Source organism: Phasianus colchicus, chromosome 12 (assembly GCF_987193195.1).
Source record: "Phasianus colchicus chromosome 12, bPhaCol1.hap1.1, whole genome shotgun sequence".
Lineage (NCBI taxonomy): Eukaryota > Metazoa > Chordata > Aves > Galliformes > Phasianidae > Phasianus > Phasianus colchicus.
The window spans coordinates 5,810,312-5,828,030 of NC_143447.1; the positions used below are offsets into that span (position 1 = coordinate 5,810,312).

The 17,719-nt window shown below is 37.2% G+C and overlaps 1 protein-coding gene across 6 annotated transcripts in view; it reads left to right on the forward strand.

Annotated features, from left to right (window-relative positions):
• OTUD7A (OTU deubiquitinase 7A) overlaps positions 1 to 17,719 on the forward strand; it is a 105,866-nt gene that overhangs the window by 42,191 nt on the left and 45,956 nt on the right. For all 6 annotated transcript variants that reach the window (XM_090148747.1, XM_090148751.1, XM_090148749.1 and 3 more), the window contains exons 2-4: positions 1,814 to 1,886; positions 3,382 to 3,481; positions 14,334 to 14,470. The gene's annotated coding sequence lies outside the window, so the exon portion shown is untranslated. The remainder of the gene's footprint in view (positions 1 to 1,813; positions 1,887 to 3,381; positions 3,482 to 14,333; positions 14,471 to 17,719) is intronic.

Below are 17,719 nucleotides of genomic sequence, written 5' to 3' on the forward strand. Positions count from 1 at the left end.
TTCCCCGAGAGGTGAGTTTTTCCTTCAATCCCACTCCTCAGACATGCACATGAATAATTAACAAGGACTATGATACAGGCACTTGAGGCAGTAGTAATGCTATGGTCTGTCCTGTAGCTTGACAGAAGCTGTGACTTTGGTATTACACTAAGAATTGCACTTTCATTTGGTGATTTGCAGTGTTTGGCAGTAAATTTGAAATTGGTCTGTAAACACCTTGAATTTCAAATCAAGAAAGCATTAAAAAAAAAAAAAATCAGGAAGTGACATTCCTACTTTTTAGTGAATTCATTTTTGTGTGTGTGATCTCTGTGCTCTTTGTTTCGTGCACTAGAGTAGATAAATGATTTGAAACACGTCTCTACAAACACGTTCTGTGTTCTGGATCTGTGTGCGCCTCTTGTTTCTCTACCTATCCACAAAGCAGATATGTGAAGATAAGGGATAAAATCCATTGTTTATTCAGTTCAGATTTTAGCAATTTTATTTTCAAATCTGATGTAGGTAGTTGATAAACTTGAGAGTTTAGGATTTGTAGTTTTCTAGCATGGGCCTGGAAGTCTCTTCTGTGCATGACAAAGAAGTAGGTGTTGGCATAGGATTTTAATCCTCTTGTAATTAAAAAGAGAATTTTCCATTGTGAACAGTTTTCTCTAGCTTCTGACCAGTCAAGCAGTTTTCTGTGACTTCTGACTGTTCCTGCTGTCATTGTAGATGCTCAAAGCAAGCAGCAATATACATAATGGAGATGTTTATCAGATCTTAAATTGGAGCTCTATACAAAGAGGCAAACTGCTGCCTTAAAGTGACACAAGCAACAGAGAACTTAAATGGAACTATACTGAAAATCTGAGCTTAAACAGTAATACATACATACACGTACATATATGTTACTGATACTGAGATAGTATAATCTAGTGTGAGAACATACGGTACTTATTAGGCTATAACAATGTCAAGATATTGCTACACTGAAAACTTAATGCATCATTAAGGAGAGATGTTCGTATCTTGGTTGTGATATAAATAAGACAGATTTGATTTTGGCATCATTAATTACCTTTAAGAACTTAATGGAAATGTCTGGTGTTCTTTTCTTAAAGACTTTGTTGTGATTGTTTCAGTTTGAATCTAGTGTAATTTAATTTTCTTATGTCTATCATTTTGTGTGTACTCATTTAATAACTGAATATAGAATTGAATACTGGGGTCAGATTTATTGCTTGTTATAGCAATTGCAACTTTATTTAAATCTGAAGTTAATAGTCAGAGACAACTATGGTTTTTTATGACCTGTGTATTGAAGAACATGTTTTTATGTCTACTTGCCTAATGCATGAATTCCATAGAGTTGCCATCAGGCCAGTATATTTCCTTTCCCAGCCCATCTTACCATCCAGTGGATGCGTGGTGTCCACAGGGATAGTTTTGCAGGAGGCAAAGGAATCGAGGGAGTTTGATTTTTTTTTCCTCATGCAATCCCTTGTTAGTTTTTTCTTCCTGTTTTTGCTATCTAGAGGGAGTTTTTTTCTGGCTGTTTTTGAACTGCAGTGTAACCAGCACTTTTTAATGGCACTTGACATGAACAAGCACTTTCATGGCAGTGATTCTTTGACTAGCTTTTTCCTATGTGCTGTTACTAGAAATGTTAACTTACTTAGAAAAATTCTTTCTTTGTAACAATGCTGCAGATTGTAATGCGGGGGTCAGGATGTGTAGTGGGGATAATATAAATGGATGCAAAAACAGTTTGTTATAATGTTACTTTTGGAGTCAGTAAAACACGTTTGTTGTTTTCTCTTTGTTCTCACAGGCACATAGTACTCCAGAGCTTCAAAATCAGAAGTAAATTCATCTGGACAGTTGCCACCTGCCTTCCTAAATAGGTAAACATACTAAAAACAGGAAAAGGGGCCTGCCTACTTTATTCCTTTGAGTAGCTGTAAACATCCCTCCTACCCCTTAAATTAGCATTTGTCATTTAGTTGTTTTGAAATGATGAACATAAGGGCCTTGCAAAGAAAACAAGGATTATGCTTGCTTTCTAATTTGCAGTAATTAGAATCATAGAATCACCTAGGTTCAAGATAATAAAATCCAACTATAAACCTGAGATTCCACCACTTCTGTGGACAGCCTCTTCCAGTGCTTGGCCCTCATCCCATCTGTGAAGAAATTCTTCCTACTGTCCAATGTAAAACTTCCCTAGTGCAGCTTGAGACTTGTTTCCTCGAGCCCTATTGCTTGTCATCTGAGAAAAGAGAGACAGACACCCCTGTTGCAGGTTATTATATTATAATGCTTCCCCTCAGCCTCCTCCTCTTCAGACTAAACAGCCTCAGTTTTCTTGGCTGCTTCTCATACGTTTTGTTTTCTAGTCCCCTCACCAGTTTTATTGCTTTTCACTGAACAGGTTTCAGGAACTCTGGGTCTTTCTTGTAGTGAAGGGTCCCAAAGTGATCATAGTAGTTGAGGTGTGTTCTCCCAGTGCCTGGTGCAGAGGGACAGTTGCTTCCTTAGTTCTGCAGACCAGGATGCTGTTGGTCATTTTGGCCTTGGTGCTGGCTCGTGTGCAACTGTCAGCCAGCACGCTTAGGTCTTTTTCTGCTGGTAGGCTTTCCATCCACTCTTCCTCAAGCCTGTCTGGCTGTGTGGGATTGAATGTTGTGGAACTGGACTTGGTTCATCTGACTAGCCAAACCAGGTTACTCTGCAAAGCCTTCCTAACTTTGAGTAGATTGATAGCCCTGCCTAAATTCCTGTTGTCTGTGTAAGTACCGAGGGTGCATTTCATCTCCTCATCGATATCATTGATAAAAATGTGAAACAAAACTGACCACACTGCTGAGACTTGAGTAATGCCACTGACGACTGGCAACCACCTGGAATGAGCTCTGTTCATTTTGACTCTGAGCTCTGCCTTCCATTCAGTTCTTCACCCAATTAAGTATAGCCAACCAAAGAAACCTAAAATTATTAACAACAAGCAGTGTGCCTATTGCTTGTGGCAGCAAAGAGCTGTTGGACAATGTATTGTTATTCATAAAATAAATCTTTACTTGTTCTTCGTAAAGCTTGAATACTATGTAAGTTTCTAAAACCATGCATAGTATTGTAATATTAAACTGCTGCAGCAGTCGATCTGTCACTGCAGAAGCTCTTTTTGGGGCATTATTTTTTGCTTTTATATTTCTTAGCAGTTCCTTCCGTAGTGATAGAAGGGTACAATTCATTGTGAAGCTATAATAGAAGACCTCCATAGCAATAACCTTGGTGAGGACAGTGAAGTGAACCATACATTTGCTAAGTACATGTTATTTAGCTGATTATCAGCTGCTGTAAATTGCCATTTGCTTGCTGACTTCTTTCTGCTTTCTCCAGGAGGAAAGAGGGATCATCGGTGCCTGCCTCATTTGCTTCACCAAAATGAGATAGGGCATGCAGGAGAGAAGGGATGGTTTTGCAAGTGGAAGCTACAATGGTGAGTTGGATTTTGTCCTTACTTCTGCTGCAGAATTTCTCAGTAATACTAAATACATTGTTTAAACCAAACTTCATGCAAATATTTCTACTTCTTTCTAAGTGTGTTACAAATAACATTTCCTTGGCAACAGTACTGGCTTGAAAAGTTTTTTCCGACTGCTTCTTCCTCCCTTGACATTTTTGGTCCACAGTACTACTGGAGGCGACAGTCAATGAACTAAATCAGCAAAAGAAATAAATGGAGTTAAAAATAGTTCTTTTCTTCCATGGATACACAGAAAACAATGTGAAACTATGATATAATTTTTTGATTTCACACCAGAGTGTCTTTTTTTAACATTATGCTGAAAACTGAGCATGTGGTTAACATGATTTTTAAGTTTTGAGGTGCTAAATTCCGTCTAAAATTGTGATAAGGGAGTGTGCAGGGACTGAAAGTTAGTAGGTACTTTTTATAGCTAATTTGGCTTCCTCAGCTCCACCTTTAAAATAGTAACAGTTGCACACCTCACAGGCACTTAAAAAAAACATTAATGAGCTTAGTAAAGAGAGATGTATGTTCTGCACAGATGAGCACCGACAGGAAAAAAGTCTCCATTCAAGTGGTTCAAAAAGTTACAGTAAGTCGAATTCCTGGAACATGTTAATTTGATTAAATATTTTTGAATGAAGGATGGAGATACCAATGAATTCTATTATTTTAAATGGCTATAATGTTTTAATTATGAAAGTTATTCTAAAACTATGTCTGAAAGGAAAATATTTAAGTAAACAACTGTACTGTTACTAGAGATGCTTCTATATTGTAGAACAGATTGCTGTGAAAACTTGGGTTTTTTTTATCACTTTGCAAGTCAATCTGTAACTCATGTGAAGTGGAATAAACACAGTTGCTCAGATACTTTGCAAAAAATGATGCATAAATTCGTATTTAAAAAAAGAAAAAGTTGGGAGACTCTATTTTGGTGGTAGAGGAGTCTATGACACAGAACATTGTCTTCAACATATTAGGGACATTAAAAGCTCTGAGTATACTTGACCAATTCAGCTTTCCTTTCTCTGTCATGAGGAATAATAGCTGAACAGAGGTTGTGCATTCAAGTGTTGGTGTTGTGCTCTCCTGTATGTTGGCATATACAGTCTTGTTTTTTTCTGCAGCATCTGTCAGTCAATGAACAGTCATTGCAGAGAGCTGGATTTCTACATCTAACAGTTCTGAATTGAGCTCAGTACACAGTATTGAGTGCACTCCTGACTGGTTGTAGCTACAAAAATATTATCTCGTGGCATAATTATCTTCACTGCTTTTCAGGAATTGAGTAGGAAGATAACTATAAACCTGAGTAACACTTCCATGCTGAAGACCATACTTCCTATGCAGGTTTTGAGTAATAACCTTTTAATGCACTCGAGAAGCAGAGTGATGATCATTGTTTCCTCGTGTATTGGAATTTGTATTACCCTAATGGACTGGAGTGTGTGGAATGAAGTCAGGCAAATTTAGAATTCAAAGATCTTTCATGTTTTCAGGTCTGAGTGGTGTTCAGATCCTGTTTTTCATCTGTGACTATCAAATGTCTCTTCTTGAATGTGAGTCCTTCAAGTGTGTCTCCCTTTCAGAAGTGGGACTTGATGTGCCAAACTACACGAAGACTCCTAAGCTGTTGCTGAGCACAGCATTTCTTTCAACAACTAACAGACACTTCTTTCAGAACTCCACCCATCTCTTGGGAGCTCAGTTTTTTCTATTCAAATTGTTGAGGGTTAGGAATTGTATTAATAAAACCTTTTCAGATTCTTGCTGAGAATTTCATAGGTATCCAGTTCAGTCACGAGGGGGAAAAGCTGCGTCCAAGTGTTGGCATCTTCCCTCTGGAACCTTTGCCACCTCTAAAGTCCTTGTGGCTTTGGGCACTGCATTCACCATCCACAAGTCTTTCTCAACAGGTGTCAGACTAATTGTATTTGTCTTTACCAGATCACCAGCACTGAATGGATTGTGTTGCTCTGCTTGAACAAAGTTAAGCCACGTTATTGGCTTCTTTAGTCTTTTAAAATTAATCACTTTACTCGGGGCAGGGACTCCAGCCGATTCCCAAACTTTGCCTGTGATAGTGATCAGAGACCAGCAGTGCTTGGGAAAAGGAGTAGGTCTCTTCCCTGACTACTTTGGCACTCAGCCACTGCAAAGAATAGAAAATTCTGGTAACTCTTGGTTTGTGTTACGCATCTACCCCAGCTGTCTGCCATCTCATGAGGGGCTGCTGGTGGTGTAACAAAGTACCATCTTTAAGTTGTAAGGAAATGGCATTCCTTGGGGTTTAAGGAATGTCCCAGAACCTTCTGGTAATGATGAAGTGGCTGTCAGAAAACAAATCTAATTTCTATTTTCTTCATGCAGTTTATTTAGCTTGTATTCAGAATGAATAGACAAATGTTACTCCATTTTACTCAAGTGTTCTCTTGGGTCCTGATGCTATGGTAGAATGTTTAGAGAAGTATTTTGATATATCACAGAGAAATGCTATTTAGTTTCTCAGGTAACCAAACGTGTTACCTGTCACTGCAGGCAACTTACTCTTGAATTCAACATTTAACAGTTACTATTAATTCTAGGCTAATTTATGACTATGTACCATTTGGTTGTAGTCTATTTGAATGTCAATATTGAATTTATCATAGGAGTCTTCATTAAGATACGATTAATAAAGACTATGAGCTTTGTGAGGATACTCAATTTTCTTTACCTAATGTGGTTAGAAGTGTGTTTTAATTATAGGCTATACATTGTTTTTTGAGATTTAATTGCTGGTTGAATTGGTGGTTTTTGGAAGCAATTTTTTTACATGATAAATGTTGTCGTGTGAGGTACGTATTGTCAATGAGTGCAAACACACAGCTTTGCTTTTCCAAATGTTGGAAACAAGCAGTTCTTGCTCTTTACTTCTGGTATATACCTTTCATTAGTGTAAGCTTGACTTGTTTACTTAGTCCTACAGTAGAAGTACAGTAAAATATTTCTAAGTGTTATTCCATAGGAAAAAAAAAAACCAGTAAAATTAGACAAATTATCTCTACCCGATTTCTCAGTTTTATTGATGTGTACAGGGGCTGAGAGCATATAGCTGGTACTATTTATATAACTAGAAGGAACCAGTTGATACATGGATGGAGGAGGTAGGGAGTAACTTATTTTCCAAGTAAATCATCATCTCTCATATTTCTTCTTGAATTACCTCCATAGCTTTCAAGCAGGAAAAGCTGATAGTATTCATTTCATGTGGACATTAGAAATCTTTGGAAACTTTGTTCAGAGCAAATTAAATCCTTGTGAGTAACAAAAGTAAGTTTCAGTGTAAATTAGGCCTGTATGATTGTAAAAAACATAAATAAAAATCTCCTTATGTAACAGTTAATTCTTCACAGTGGACTGGAGGGTCTCCGTGCTCTTAGATTGAAGTAACTTTTGGCAAGTGGTAGGTTTCAGGAGTGAAAAGGGTCAAACACACTAATTAAGTTTCAGACATCTTTTTCATGGTCACGTTTTGCTAACTTGGAACAGAGTCAACATCCTTTGCAAACTGTGTGCTGCATATAATTCTGTTCCGTATGTATTGTATCGCTGGAAGCTGGGAGATATGATTGCTCCATTTTTGTTCTCAAGTTATTTACTGTTGCTGTTTCATAAAAATGAATTGCACACTGGTGTGGTGTAATAAACCAAGAAGTGTCTTATTTCTTTTATTAAACAAACCAGGATTAAAAGGATGTTTTATTGAAATATCTTGGTTGAAAAGACACTGGAGAGCGTTTTATCACAATGCACAATTTTTCAGTGATTGTTGTTAACAGGGGTTTTAATATGTGCAATTAAATAATTTCAATCAAATTTTGCATTAATTCCTAAGGCATCTGCTAGAATGGCTTCATACTCTGGTGGAACAAGGCAATTTATTAAATACGCTTCTGGTTCTTGTAATGATTAAAATGTCACCTAGGAGAGAGATCCAAGAGAAAGCCAGTTGTCATTTCTCTTTGTCTCTTAGTAGGTGAAGCTACAGACCTGGTTAGGTAGAACAGCTTTACCATAGAACCATAGAACACTGAGGGATGCTTGTTCTCTCTTGAGTGCCATCTGACTTACCGACTACACTTCTTGTGAAACAGGAATGCTCTGAAGTTACTAATGGTTGGAAGCATTTAGGAAGGCAGGAAGACAGTAAAAATAACAAAGATGTCTGTCCAGTTACTTTGTCCAGTTACTGTTACGTTGTCTTTTATATTATAGGAAGGACCAGCAGTGGGGAATGTTCTAAATGAAGTAGAAAAAAGTCTTACTAGAAATAAATAAGAACAGGGCACAAAACATTTCAGAATTGATGCAGATTAATTTCATTTGAAAGCAGGAGCCAAGCAAAGCTATATGCAAAACAGCTTTATTTTAATTGATTACATTGGGGTTTGGTAAACTCTGTTATGGTGAAAACTGAGATTGACCCATACCTGTTCATTTCCAGGGCATGCTCTTGGGCTAATGAGACAGAATCTCTGATTTTAATAATAAAAATTAATCTTGATAAATAAATGTAACAGATGGCTTCTTCAAAGGACAAAACACGATAAAATAATTAAAGCTGTGCAATAAAACAAGGAAACAGATGATCTCCTTGTTCTGCTTTATAAGGGTGCTAAAATCTGCATATCTAGTACTTGTTGATACAGATGTTTAAATACTATGCTGTAATTTCTGTAATGTCTCTGAATTCATCCAACATGTTATAAAATTGTTCGCAATTAAAAGCAATACGTAGGACAGTACATTTGTGTGATGGGACTTTTAACCATCCTTCTGTAGAACCTAGACTCTCAAAACAGCTAATGGAAACTCCAGAGAACAACTTGAGCACGTTGTCTGCTTCCGTCCTGGGAGAACTTCTCTATTTGCATATTGACTTGTGTGGCTACAGACTGGAGGATCTGAGTGCTGTGTTTTTCCATCACTTGATAAGAAAAAAAAGACTGATTACAGGGGGGGGTAAACCTTCAACTCTGTCCATACGATCTACAAATCTGGGTTATGCTTAGCTGGAAATGAAGTTTTGAAATCAGACATTAGACAATGTCATGTTAGCAAGCTCATAGGCATGCAGTATTGAAGTGATGTCAAGTGTCACAAAAGGGGGAAAGCATGTTCAGCCTCCTTTTCTGACAGATGAGACTTATGCCCATCCATCCGTGTGTCGCTGTTTCCTATTCCCCTGAAACCATTACAGAATTTGGTAAATAGAAATGTGAAAGTTAATGAAAGTCATGCAGAATTTGTAGAAATCTAATGCTAGTGGAGAAGGGAGACAGACTAGAACCTTACTGGTTTTTAGACTGTTTGAAAGCAGACGTCTGGTCAGTAATGCATGCATGGTTCTGGGCTACCTCTGCAGTGTGCTAGTGGCTGCTGAAGTTTAGCATATAAAGGAGAGAATTAAAAAAAAAAATAAAAAAAAATAGGAGTAGAACACCACCAAAGCCAGGATTCCTTCTTTCTGTTGTACATGGAATAGCTTCCAGCAAAGCTGGTAGAGTTTTCCAGGTAAGTCTGCTACATGTTGAATTGATTTATTGATTCTGTGAATTTGGAGATGTTAATTGTCCCTCAAAGCTGCATGAGTGTTATTGGCTGGAAGCAGATAGATGGGTCCAGACAAAACTGAAGAGGTCAATACCCGCAGTGTTAAGAACTAGCTGTTGTTTCTGAAAAACGTTAGAACTTGTTTGTAAACCTTGAAGGTCACAAGACTGTGTGCTACTTACTGCTTATCACATTTGTGCCTGTAGGTGCAGCTTCTGATATGCTTGTATAATGAACTTCAGCTTTAGCTTTCACAATCAAAAAGTTTTTTTTCTTGAAGTGCTAGTGTTCTTTTGCAAGAATACTGGAAGTTTTTTTTGTCACAGAAACAGTGCAGCAAAATGCAAATGATGCTTGAAATGGGGTGTTTCTCTTCACTGTTCATTTTCAGAGTAAATAATTTATGTTATGCTGTTTGATATTGTAGTCAGCTTAGTCACGACCAGGAGAAAGATGCTGAGCCTAGAAGTGAGAGTAAAAGTGCCATAAAAACTAAAAACTGTATTTTTTCTTTGCTTCTTCACATATGGTGAGGAAGAGTTCAAAATAAACCATTGCTATATTTTGTTCAGCCTATCAGAAATATAGAGAAGTGGCTGCAGATCCTTCCTGCTCTTCCTTACTCCATTAGCAATGCATCGTCTGCATCCTCTGTGTTTTGCCAAGGTGGGATGAAAGCGTATTGACCTATTGGCTATCCTTTCATGTTCAGTGTTACTTCAGTACTTCTTTTCCATGCTAGAAGGACTCAGTGATATATTCTAGTAGTTCAAGTCCTTTTCTCAACCAGATTTCTTGAGTAAGAAACTTCATCCATTTCTTGTCCATAACTTTTGATTTCCACGTGGAAAAAGAGGCTCTTGCTGTAGACTTGGTTTGAAAATCTGCATCTGTCTTGGCCTTCAGTGTTTAGTGGATGGATGCCTTCCTGGAAAATAGAGAGGAAAATATGAGGAGCTGATCACATTCTGAAGTCTTGATTGGATTGGAACAGGGCTGATAGTTCAGAAAGACTTCCATGGTAAGCTTTCAGTAGTGACACCTGCTGGGATGACATCCTAACAGGCTCTGACATCGACAAGGTAAATTGCTATGTGGAAGTTTCCTAATCACCTGTCAGTAGCGGTGGCAACTGCAATAGAAATTCTCAGGATGCCTTTTTGTTTGAGAGCACCCTGCTCAGGGCCTTCAGTTCTGTCACTTGAATTATAGAGAAAATGCAGAGCCAGATTTTCAGGTCTCATGCTGAAGGCTGTTTACATAATTTTGCACCTTTTGGCTATGGCTTTAGTCCCGGAGACTGGCAGTCTGATTTAATCAAACAGATCTGTCTATATGCAGGCTATATGGTCACATAAGCTGTTTAAAAAAACCCAAACAACTGCAGATCAGATTCAGGGTTGTCTGAAGCTGCTGAAGAAGTAGCAGTTCAGTCTCTTTTTGATGAAATCTGTTTGTGAAGTGTTATTTTTAATTCTTTGTAGTTGAAGACTCTTATCTTTAAAGGTAATCGCCATTAACATTGTTATTGCATGTCAGAAAATATTATCTGCTGTGCAGTTTGAGTAGCATTTATGTTGGAAATAAGCATGTACATCTCTGCTACTTAAAGCACAAATACGGATGGCATGATCTCAGTTCAGATCCAAGTGTAAGCATTTGACTAGTTGATGCTGGTAATATTCCCATTTTACTGACACCCCTACTTTTCCTTTGATGTTAGTGCTTGGATTAAAAAAAAAAAATATTTTCAAGGAGATAAAATTCAGCTTATTTTTAAGTCTTATGGCCAATAGATGCTTTGTTTTTCTGTCTGTTGACTGCAGCTTCAAGCAATTAGCTCATTCTGTCTGTTGTGAAAAGGAGAATACTTCCAGTTAATGGAGTGGTTCAGTGGAAAATCAGGAGGGTATTTTTTTTTTTTGTTTTTTCTTCCAAAATATTTGTAAATGAGAGAAAATCTGACTTAGATGAGGAGATAGTGCACATGTGCGCTGGTAATTTACTGGAAAGTTAGTTGACACTAACTGTAAAAAAATGTTTTCAAATAGGTTTTTGTAAACCTGAGTAGTGGAATGAGTTATTCTGTTTCTCCGCTTCTCATGCTATGATTGGTCACCCACTTAACCACCATTTTGAGGAGTTCAATCAGTTGTCTATTTTTAAAGATGACATAGAGTAAGGTTTCCAGCAAAATTGTTTTCTCTCCTATGAGATCCACAGTCTTGCCTGTCTGAGCACTTGTTTTACCAAACACTACTGATAGATTGCTGTGGGACCAATTGCCATTGTGAAATAATTTTCTCTTTTTCTGGTCTCTTCTCAGCTGTTTCTATTTCATATGATGCACAAATATACTTTTAGATCATCTTTGAAATCGTCTGCATTCCATCTTTGCATCTTTTTGTTTTGAATCAAGAGTCAGAGGAGTCCTCCTTTCTTCCTTGCTTTTCTGTCTAATAAGCAGGAAGAAGAATTTTCTGCCTTGATGCTTGGGAGAATTTCTACTGAATTGACAGTCTATGTTATCCAAATTGACAATACAGACTTTCTAAAAATAATCAGCTACAACCCAATCAGCTTTGTATGCATTTAGTTTCAGACCAGCAGCTAAGTAGATGTTTATCGATGTCTTTAACAATGTATAAATGTGAGACAGGGGATATCACTTTGGATAGCTTCTGTGAATACTGACTTAAATCTTTTTTTTGAGGGCTTATTATTGGGGGGAAAAAAAGGCGAAAATACAGATGTTCTTGATATCTGTGTTTAAGATAAGTTTTAAAAAGTAGATGTAAATAGTTCTTTCTGCAGTGAATTGAGCTGGTGGAAGATGCTTATGTGCTAAAGCTTGTGGTAAACTATGCAAAATGTGTCATAATTCCTTAGAGTCCTGTTGTCATCATGTTTGATGACTAAAGCTCAAAGCAGACTCAAATTCTTCTGTATTTTCTCTTCCTCTTTATTGTCTTGTGGTCTGTGATGAGCAGTTTGTTTCAGGAGAGACTTTAGAAGTCTAGGCACTGTTTACCTATGTGAGCTTGGTATACATGTAAACCAACAGGCACTATTATAATTTTCTTAAGCTGGTGCCTGTAGAAATTGATATTTGGTATGCTGAAGGGGTTTTTGTCTCAACACCCTCAGGCTTACTTTGCAATTAATGGGAAATCCCGTATTTTTCTCTGGCTTTCTAAATTTCCTGTTTCATTTATTTAACTCCAACTGTGTCCTGCTTTTCATAGCACATAATGATGGATGATGACGACAGTGGCTATTAGAACTAGCAGTCTACTTCTCAGAGGCACTGAATATCCACTCATCCCGTTGAAGTTGGTTAGAAATGTTCAGCAGCACTCAAAATCAAGCTGCACTATATTACCATTAGATTTTGGATATCTGTTAATTACTAGTGCTTTTTTTTTAATTGTGTCCAGTTCCTCTGCATGTTTCCTTGTAACGCTTTCCTTGATACATCAGCTTCCAGTTTTCCTTGTTGAACCTGAATGTCCTGCTTATTATTATTACTTCTAAGATTGTCTGAATTACAGTAAAGAATTAAAAAGACAAAAAGACTGTCAACTTTTATGACTTCAGAGGTGGTTGCATCTTAGTTGCAGGGAGAGAAAACTTAATGCTAAGAAATTGATTTAACTAAATGAAAGAGGGACTTTCTTGCTGCTTTAGAGTATTTTATACATTTTTTTAAAAGGTTGGAGAGCCACTCTTAATACTAGATAACTTCAGAATGGACGCTAACCACGTTACTAGATTTGAAATGACGTGAAAGTCTAGACTGAAAATGAAGTGAAAGTATACCTATACTCTCACTGGAACTTTGCAAATGAATTACGACGAAGAAGAAACAGATTCAAAGAAAACAGCACAGACTTGCAATAGTACAGTACTTCTTTTGCCTTTATTTTTAAGAACTGCATGTTTTGTGTTATTACCTGGCAAAAAAATGAGTCACGACAAAGCCACAGTTTTACCTTTGACCTTCAATGCATACATCTTATGATGTACTGCTCTGTGCTACTCAGATGGGTGGAAAGGTGCTTTCCATCTCTACATGTGTATCTGATGCCCATTTTCCAGTTTTACTAATGGGTTCTTCGTAGATCATCAATTACTTATGTAGTTCAAATGAAACACACGGAAAGTATTTGCTACATTAAATTATGCATCTTCAGAATGTGAAATGAATCATTCAGGCTTCCAAGTTTCTTATCTCTATATTTTCTCCTTTGTATTTCTAGTTGCTCTGAAAAATGTTGCAGATGACATTTTAAGCATCATTTTTTTTTAATAGGAAGTAGAACTAGACCTTCTATTTTCTTAATTAACTTCACTAAAATAAATGCAATAACCAAAGAACTTCCTCTCAGCAGAAAGAAACAATGATGGGAGTTGTGGGGTTGGGGAAATTTGCCCGTTCAGTTTTGTTGCATAATATGTCTGTATGAGCTCCTTCCTGCTGTGGCTTACCTAGCTGCTGTATATGCTGAACTGAATTCCATCACATGACATGGGTGCCTGGCCGGGCTCCAGTACAGTAACTTGATGTGCTCTCTGTGTTATATGTATATGAGAACTTCCCAGATTGCTTTTTTTGTACATGATCTCAATCTCAGAAGTTCAGTTCTTCCTTTCTTTTCAAGACACTGCAAGAGGGGAAATTTTCATACCACTGTCTGTCACTGAAGCTGTGGGGTGAACCACTCAGTAGAATCGGTATTTTTATGGGGAACATAGAAAAATCACCATTATATGCATTGCTTTCGTATAAGTAATGATGCAGAATTCAAAACAGACAATTGGGAAACAGCAGCTGAGTTATTTACCTCAAGGTCTGAAAATGCATGAGACTCCATTTTAAGAAACTGTACTGAGCTCCTAGTGTTGTCTGTGCACCGAGCACACAGTTGAGCATCAGAACCTTTTTCTAATGTCTGTGTAGGAGAAAATAAGGAATGGTTGCATAGTTTTATCATTAAGTACCCTGTATAAGCTTACAAACATTTCATATTACAGCTGCCCAAGTAATCTTTTTAATGCAATTTATTGCATTTACCAATTTATCTGCATTGGTAGTAGTGCATCTATTAAGCTGTTGGTGTCAAAGGCAAAGCTGTCTTTTGAGAGTGATTGATGTAATTCAAATAGTGCAGAATAAGAGCAATGATTAATATCTTGTCTTTTTTTTTTTTTTTTTTTTTTGCAGATTTCTCAGGGGACACAATTTTGCTTATTCATACCTTTTACTGTGGCAAAAATGGAGTATTTTCCTTACCAAAAACCAGCAGCATAACGCCTATCAGACACTTGCCTCAAGGAAATCTTATCAGAAGTCTGTTCACAGTAAGTGAAATCAAAAACTTGCTTAAAGGTAGCTTTAAACTGCTTTGTATCTATTTATGGCTCAAGAACAAGCGGCCTTAACAAGAGAACTAATCTTGGCAGTCTGGCTTTTAGCAGCAGCTGTTTGCTCTTAAGTGAGAGTATTGGAGGAAATAACTTGTTGTAAAGCAGTTTGAGGTTGAGCTGCTTCCTGATCGCTGCAGACCGTTGCATCATACCTGTGTGTTCTGTTCCTCGCTCCCTACCCCCATTAAATATTTACTGCAGCGCTTCGCAAACTGGATGCATGAATAACACAACCTAAAAGCTTATCTGTGTTGTAAACGAAGATGTAGCCTCATGTTGCTATGACAGTTTTAGTATTCCCATTGTAGAAACAGAAGACTAAGTAACTCAAAATATAAGAAACAGCTAGTGATTATTCTGCTTTTCATTGTGCTAGGTTTTGAGCTGCATGCATTTCATGGTGCCTGTAGGCTTAAGTGTTAACTTATAATGCAATTCGATGTTAAAAACCGAACAAACCCTACATTTTATATCCAATAATAATTATTCAGTAGCATACTTTTCTACTTACTGAGGTAAATTGTATGCATGCAGAGTAATTGTGAAGCATTTAATACATGGATGATAGAGGAAATTGTAAGGTTAGGGCTTTTGCCAGGGTATCTTCTTTATCTGAAGGCTGAAATTTAGAATATGGAATATGTTCAGAATAATATTTTCTTGCATAAGCATAATGAAAAATGTGTAAATGTAGGGGGAAAAAACATGAAGAAAAAAACTCAAAATAAGAAGAAAATCTAGTTTATTCTAATTGCTTGTAGCTTGTAGAGGTACACTGTAGTAGAAGAGACATGTTTCTTAATGAAATTGTGCATTTAATAAGAGGTCTCAGATTGTATTTTCAGTACAGTACAAGATACTGCCTAAGTATTTATCATTCTCCCATATAAAAGAATAATTGATACCTGAATTTGATTTAAGACGAAGCTTTGTTTTAGGGAAATTCTATTTTTATCAGTGGCATTACTTTTGTCTTTCCGCTGCCTTCTGAGACGATAATTAGCATGCTGTGAGAACTTGTGTGAATAAAATAAGGGAGATGCTGTAACTGTCTTATGTTCTGGCCCTTATCTGTTGTCCTGCCTGAATGCAAAGACATCATAACAATAAAACTGTTATATGCTGGAAAAATATTGATGGGGATGGATCTGGAAAGTTCTTCTCTCCCGCTTATTGACTCATTTCTGTTGCAGACCTCTCTTTCCATGAACTTCTCATTTATCTATGACGTATTTCTTTCTGAAATATGTCTCTGTATGGTGCTGTAATATTATGAAATCCTTCTCAAGCTCCATGAAAAGACAGTTGTAAAAGTGTTCCTGCAGCACGGTGAGGTGGGAACATTGCCTGAGTAGTGAATTTATCTCCCTGCCCTCATCTGGCACAGGGCAGCTGCTGTACTTGTGCAGCACCAGGAAAGCACCTCTGAGAGTCCTTGCTGCAGTGACTGTACTTGTTTCAGAAGATTTGAAGGGGATTCAGGTATTTTAAGATATTGAGCATCTTTAGCTTTCTATGATGTTCCTGTAGCAGGAGTGTGCTGTAGCTTTTAAGCACAGCCTTATCTTTTCAATCGTTCCTACATTCTTTTATCTTAAACTGCAATATAAGGTTCTAATCTCTAGTTTTTCAGTAAGTCTCCTCAAAAGGTAATTTAGCAGAGTCCTTTGTCAATACTACTGGCTTCAAGGAATTCCAGTAAATAAGCAAGTAATAAATGTTTTAAATAGGATTTCTGAAGTTGAACAGCCTTTCTCTTCGATAGTTCCCACAGGGGCTTATTGTGCTGACTGAGGACTTTTCAGCACATCTTCCCTTATTCTGTTTTTGACTTGTGTCTAATGTATCAGGCCAGGACTCATCTACACAAGATACCAAGGAGAATTGATGGAAGTCAACTAAATGTGGGAATTTAAAAAGGACAACTTAGATCCCACCAAGTCTCTGTGTACACTCTTCCATTCATTATTAAAGTGGCCTCCAGTGGATTTAGTTTAATTCACTTCAAAGGCGAGATGAGCTGAGCCAAATTAACACCACATTTTTACTCTCAGATGAAAGTGTTTGCAAAGGAATTTAATAGACTTGGACAAATCGAGTTAAATTAATTTGGGCTGATTTTCCAGATTTCCACTGTGTGGACAGAACCTCATCAGTAATGTCTGATGGGAGTCTTTGTCTTTTTTCTTCACCTTTTGTTCCTGTAACTCTGTTTTATTCTTGAGAAAGAAAGGTGGTCTATAACTAAATGTTGCCTTGTCATACTGCTTGTTTAACATTCAGTAAGTAATTTAGAATTATCCCACTTCAGTGATGAGTGTAGTGCATGTTACCTCCTGTTAGGTAAGGTAGTTATTGTCATTCTGGCTACTTCAGCTAATGCCTTTTAATTTGATACTGAACTACAGATGTATCAGGAGCTCATCCATACAGTATTAAAGCATTTTTTTAATCAGACTTTGAAGAAATGGGTGATTCATATTTCATATTAGTTTTGACCATATGTCACCTTATAATGTCATTATGCATTACCTGTTAATAGAGTGATTTGCCATTCTGGTAGTAGAACACAGTAAGATGCAGCTAATTTAGATGAAGGTATTTGACTTGAAATAATATATGATAAGAATACATGAATAGTAATACAAATAATGTGCTACATAATTAATTTTTGGATGCATGCGTGCATATATATTTAAGCTCTATACAAATGCATGTATACAGTGAAACAGGTATCATTTTTTCTACTGCTGGCTACTGGGGAGGAGCTGAATTGAATGGGATGAATGTAAAATCAGCAGTAAAAATATTTACAAGATAAGCTCTCTTTTAATTGTCCTTGAAAATTCTGTAGTAGAAAAACGTAAATATCTACTCAGAAGTAAGCTTATAAAGTGACCTGTGAGTGCTGTTCAGAGAGGCTCATTTCATTTAAGCATTGTGTGGAAGAGCTGCTTTATGTCTGGTGTGCCAGATGTGAATTTCTGATGGAGTGGAATAGGCTTCTGGTAGGTGGTGTCAGCAGCTTGTGTGTTTGGGCACTGCTGGAGAGGTTGGGTGAAAGCGTAGGGGCTGTGTTGTGTAGAAACACTGAAATTGCTGCAGGGAGAGCTGGGAGGTCCTGAGTGAAGGACAGCTGTGGAATATGTCTTTCTAAATGGCTTTGTTTATTGCTTAACGTGA